This window comes from Eleginops maclovinus, chromosome 14 (genome assembly GCF_036324505.1).
Source record: "Eleginops maclovinus isolate JMC-PN-2008 ecotype Puerto Natales chromosome 14, JC_Emac_rtc_rv5, whole genome shotgun sequence".
Classification (NCBI taxonomy): Eukaryota; Metazoa; Chordata; class Actinopteri; order Perciformes; family Eleginopidae; genus Eleginops; species Eleginops maclovinus.
In genome coordinates, this window is record NC_086362.1 from 315,127 (window position 1) to 320,836 (window position 5,710).

A 5,710-nucleotide genomic window follows, 5' to 3' on the forward strand; every position below is an offset into this window, starting at 1 on the left:
GAGTCTCGTTTGTCTCCAGTGTGGGGTCCGCGTCTTGTTTTTCTCCGAAGGGGTCGTAATGCCCTGTTTTGTCTCCCGATGTGGATCGTAAGGGGCTCCGTTTGTCCCAGTGTGGATCTTATGTCTTGTTTGTTCCCCTGTGGTCCTGCTCTCTGTTTGTCTCCAATGTGGTCCTGATGTCTTTTTGTCTCCAGATGTGGAGCTTGATGTCTGGTCTGTGTCCAGATGTTGGAGCCTGTCGTCTCATGTTTGTCTCCAGATGTGGATCGTGATGTTCTGTTCGTCTCCAAGGTGGATCGCTGATGTCTGTTTGCGCCGAGATGTGTATCTTGGTGTCTGTGTTTGTCTCAGATGTGGGATCCTGTCGTCTCTGTTTGCTCCAGATGTGGATCTTGATGTCTGTGTTTGTCTCCTGATCTGGATCTGTATGTCTATGTTTGCTCAGATGTGGATCCTGAGGTCTCTGGTTTTCTCCAGATGTGGATCTTGATGTCTCTGTTTGTCTCCAGATGTGGATCCTGATGTCTGTTTGTCTCTAGATGTGGATCTGACTGTCCTGTTTGTCTCCAGATGTGGATCGTAATGTTCTCTGTTGGTCTCCAGATGTGGATCCGGACTGTCTCTGTTTGTCTCCAGCTGTGGATCCTGATGTCTGTTTGTCTCCAGATGTGGATCGTAATGTCTCTGTTTGTCTCCAGATGTGGATCCTGATGTCTGTTTGTCTCCAGATGTGGATCTGATGTCTCTGTTTGTCTCCAGATGTGGATCCTGATGTCTGTTTGTCTCCAGATGTGGATCCTGATGTCTGTTTGTCTCCAGATGTGGATCCTGATGTCTGTTTGTCTCCAGATGTGGATCCTGATGTCTGTTTGTCTCCAGATGTGGATCCTGATGTCTGTTTGTCTCCAGATGTGGATCCTGATGTCTCTGTTTGTCTCCAGATGTGGATCCTGATGTCTCTGTTTGTCTCCAGATGTGGATCCTGATGTCTGTTTGTCTCCAGATGTGGATCCTGATGTCTGTTTGTCTCCAGATGTGGATCCTGATGTCTGTTTGTCTCCAGATGTGGATCCTGATGTCTCTGTTTGTCTCCAGATGTGGATCCTGATGTCTGTTTGTCTCCAGATGTGGATCCTGATGTCTGTTTGTCTCCAGATGTGGATCCTGATGTCTGTTTGTCTCCAGATGTGGATCCTGATGTCTGTTTGTCTCCAGATGTGGATCCTGATGTCTCTGTTTGTCTCCAGATGTGGATCCTGATGTCTGTTTGTCTCCAGATGTGGATCCTGATGTTGTTTGTCTCCAGATGGGATCCTGATGTGTGTTTGTCTCCAGATGTGGATCCTGATGTCTGTTTGTCTCCAGATGTGGATCCTGACCTCTGTGTTTTCTGTCTCCAGATGTGCAGGGTCTCAGCCCAGCGCGGGACCAGCAGTGTTCTGTGGTCTCGGTCTGACGGTGGGTCTGCTCGGGGTGGCTGCTGGGACTTTCTTCCTGATCAAAGGAAACGAGTGCAGCTGAGCGCCAGGATTATCAACCCTCTGTCCGGCGTCCCTCCGGAGGTCACCTGACCACACAGAGGCCTCGACCCTGATCTGAAATCCTCTCTTGTTCCTTCAGTGTAATCCCTCGTCATGCTTAGAGCACGGAGGGGACAGACTGCGTCTCCTGTCTCTGCTCTGACCTTCCTCCAGCTCTGCTAATGATCATCAGTGTGGGGAACCGGGCCTGGGGTATGAAGGCTCGGTTCTGATCGTCCTGCTTTAACCCTTTGATCCAGCTGTCCTCTGAAGGACGTCTCTGTTTCCAATAAAGAGCTTCTCTCAGTTGTGTCTGTGACCTCATTTCCTGTGAAGCCCCTCGAGGGGTCTACACTCAGGTGAGGGGTTGGGGCCAGGTGTGGGGAGGTGTGTGGGTCGGGGCTGTAGGGTGGGTCAGTACCCTCTCTGGCTCTGATTAATGTCAGTGTTCTGTAAATGAGATGTATTCATGAATCCCCAGTTGGAAATGTTTTGGTTGCAGCATGTAAATCAAGTCTCACATGAGATGAGCGGGGGGAGGAAACATGTCTGCTTCAGGAACACCTGGGGAGGGGCTCTCGGGTCAGGCTGAAGCCTGAGCTCCAGAGTAGGGCTGTCACGGTATCAGATGCTCACTCCACGGTTATCGTGGCCAAAATAATTCATGATAGCGATATTATCTCGATGTCTACAGAAAATAACAACACAATAACAATAATGCTATCCGTCAAATTCATCTCAAGTTCATTGGGTTATTGTGCCGTTTGTGTCGAGCGTACACAAACTGCTGTCCTCAGTGCTGTAAACCCTGGCCTCTCTACAGTTCTAAAGGACATCATGCTTTGCTATAAAGCAGGCCAAGGATTTAGTGAGGGCTTCATTCTGACATGCACTACCCATGTGTGCTCTCCTTTCCTTATCCATTAACTCAAACACCGTCAGCTGACCTGAATCCCTGGCTCTGTGTCGCTGCCTAACAAATAACCAGGAGAGAGAGAAGTAGTCCAACACTACGATAACTAAGCTTTAACACAACTAAGACCGCAGTGTAGCATTTACCGCCTCTGGGCTAGCAAGCTAACTGCAGCTTACTCTCTGTACCGGGGGAAGTCTGCAGGGGGATGGACGTGAAGGTGGGCGGACAGGTTGGTAGCATTGCCCCCTTTTGGGCTTACTGCTGCTTGGCTCTTCTTGCAGACTGGGGTCTCTATCTCTAACACCCCGTTTATGAAATCCAAAAACTCCCACACTGACGAGGCAACTCCTTTTGGGTGCGTGAGTGTCTCGCTCTCCTCTGTAATCTCCGACATGGTTTTGTGCGACAGTAGAGTCCACACAGCGTCTTCTGTTTTCAGTTTAATGGCGGGGTGGCGCAACCACCTACTGGTTGGATTATGAACGGTATTATCATATGTGTATTATTTACACACCGTCAGGATTTCACGTTTTAAATATCACGGTTTCTGTAAATACCGGTATAGCGTGACACCCCTACTCCAGAGATGATAAATATCCAGAAGCTTTTCAGGGTCCCCTCAGCAGAGATGGAGTACTCGAGTCCTGGACTCGGACTCGAGTGCCGATTTTCAGGACTCGTGACTGGACTCGGTCTTGCGCACTGTGACTCGGACTCGTACTTGGACTCGAACAAGCTTTGCCTCAAGTCCGGATGTAGCTACTCAGCCACAGGCTTGCAGCTGCGAGGCAAGTTCCCGTTCCGCGCGCCCCGCATTGTGCTGTGTGCTTTGAAGAAAGGGCAGGCACACTGTTCGGTAAGCAGCTGTCCGGACTAACCCTTACCACGGAGAAAAGATGGACGGGGCGATCAGCTGCTGCTGGAAACACCCGTTATTGCTGGTTCCCCACAGTTAACAATAAACAGAGACTGTAATACATCAAACTGAACTGGACACTTCTCTCTCTGACTACTGTCTCTCCCTTCTCTCTCCCTTCTCTCTCCCTTCTCTCTCCCTTCTCTTGTAAACCTGAAATGCTGAGGGTCATCGTGTTTATTATAGAGCGTTTTTATTCCTGAAGCAGCTCTTTGAAGGCGGTCTTTGAGCTCGACCCGACCTTTATTTTATAAGCCTTGTATTATTATCGCAGCTTTTATTTAAGAATTGCAGCCCAAAGTGTTTGCAGCAGTTATAGAGAGGGAATAAAAGCAATGCAGGACAATAACAAATATTGATTGATGAGAACCAAAGCAACAGCTGGATTTAAACAAACTCATCCACTCAGAGTAATACAAGATGACTCAGACTTGGACTCGGTCTCAAAATGTGGGGACTCGAGAATTGGAATCTTGACTACACCACTACGCCTCAGTGTCAGCGGCCTCCCTCCTGACGGGAGCCCTGCACCTCAGGGCTCCAGGGCTCCCGTCAGCCCCCATTTCAGCCTTTAGTCTGGGTCTGTGTTTCAGCCTTTCGTCTGGGTCTGTGTTTCAGTCTTTCGTCTGGAACTGTGTGTCAGCCTTTAGCGTGGGTCTGTGTTTCAGCCTTTAGCCTGGGTCAGTGTTTCAGTCTTTAGTCTGGGTCTGTGTTTCAGTCTTTAGTCTGGGTCTGTGTTTCAGTCTTTAGTCTGGGACTGTGTTTCAGCCTTTAGCGTGGGTCTGTGTTTCAGCCTTTAGTCTGGGTCAGTGTTTCAGTCTTTAGTCTGGGTCTGTGTTTCAGTCTTTAGTCTGGGTCTGTGCTTCAGTCTTTAGTCTGGGTCTGTGTTTCAGCCTTTAGTCTGGGTCAGTGTTTCAGCCCTTAGTCTGGGTCTGTGTTTCAGTCTTGAGTCTGGGTCAGTGTTTCAGTCTTTAGTCTGGGTCAGTGTTTCAGTCTTTAGTCTGGGTCTGTGTTTCAGCCTTTAGTCTGGGTCAGTGTTTCAGCCCTTAGTCTGGGTCAGTGTATCAGCCTTTAGTCTGGGTCTGTGTTTCAGCCTTTAGTCTGGGTCTGTGTTTCAGTCTTTAGTCTGGGTCTGTGTTTCAGCCTTTCGTCTGGGTCTGTGTTTCAGTCTTTAGTCTGGGTCAGTGTTTCAGCCCTTAGTCTGGGTCAGTGTATCAGCCTTTAGTCTGGGTCTGTGTTTCAGCCTTTAGTCTGGGTCTGTGTTTCAGTCTTTAGTCTGGGTCTGTGTTTCAGCCTTTAGTCTGGGTCAGTGTTTCAGCCCTTAGTCTGGGTCAGTGTATCAGCCTTTAGTCTGGGTCTGTGTTTCAGCCTTTAGCCTGGGTCAGTGTTTCAGTCTTTAGTCTGGGTCTGTGTTTCAGCCTTTAGTCTGGGTCAGTGTTTCAGTCTTTAGTCTGGGTCTGTGTTTCAGTCTTTAGTCTGGGTCTGTGCTTCAGTCTTTAGTCTGGGTCTGTGTTTCAGCCTTTAGTCTGGGTCAGTGTTTCAGCCCTTAGTCTGGGTCAGTGTATCAGTCTTTAGTCTGGGTCTGTGTTTCAGTCTTGAGTCTGGGTCAGTGTTTCAGTCTTTAGTCTGGGTCAGTGTTTCAGTCTTTAGTCTGGGTCTGTGCTTCAGTCTTTAGTCTGGGTCTGTGTTTCAGCCTTTAGTCTGGGTCAGTGTTTCAGCCCTTAGTCTGGGTCAGTGTATCAGCCTTTAGTCTGGGTCAGTGTTTCAGTCTTTAGTCTGGGTCTGTGCTTCAGTCTTTAGTCTGGGTCTGTGTTTCAGCCTTTAGTCTGGGTCAGTGTATCAGCCTTTAGTCTGGGTCTGTGTTTCAGTCTTTAGTCTGGGTCTGTGTTTCAGTCTTTAGTCTGGGTCTGTGTTTCAGCCTTTAGTCTGGGTCAGTGTTTCAGCCCTTAGTCTGGGTCAGTGTATCAGCCTTTAGTCTGGGTCTGTGTTTCAGCCTTTAGTCTGGGTCTGTGTGTCAGCCTTTAGCGTGGGTCTGTGTTTCAGCCTTTAGCCTGGGTCAGTGTTTCAGTCTTTAGTCTGGGTCTGTGTTTCAGTCTTTAGTCTGGGACTGTGTATCAGTCTTTAGCGTGGGTCTGTGTTTCAGCCTTTAGTCTGGGTCAGTGTTTCAGTCTTTAGTCTGGGTCTGTGTTTCAGTCTTTAGTCTGGGTCTGTGCTTCAGTCTTTAGTCTGGGTCTGTGTTTCAGCCTTTAGTCTGGGTCAGTGTTTCAGCCCTTAGTCTGGGTCAGTGTATCAGTCTTTAGTCTGGGTCTGTGTTTCAGTCTTGAGTCTGGGTCAGTGTTTCAGTCTTTAGTCTGGGTC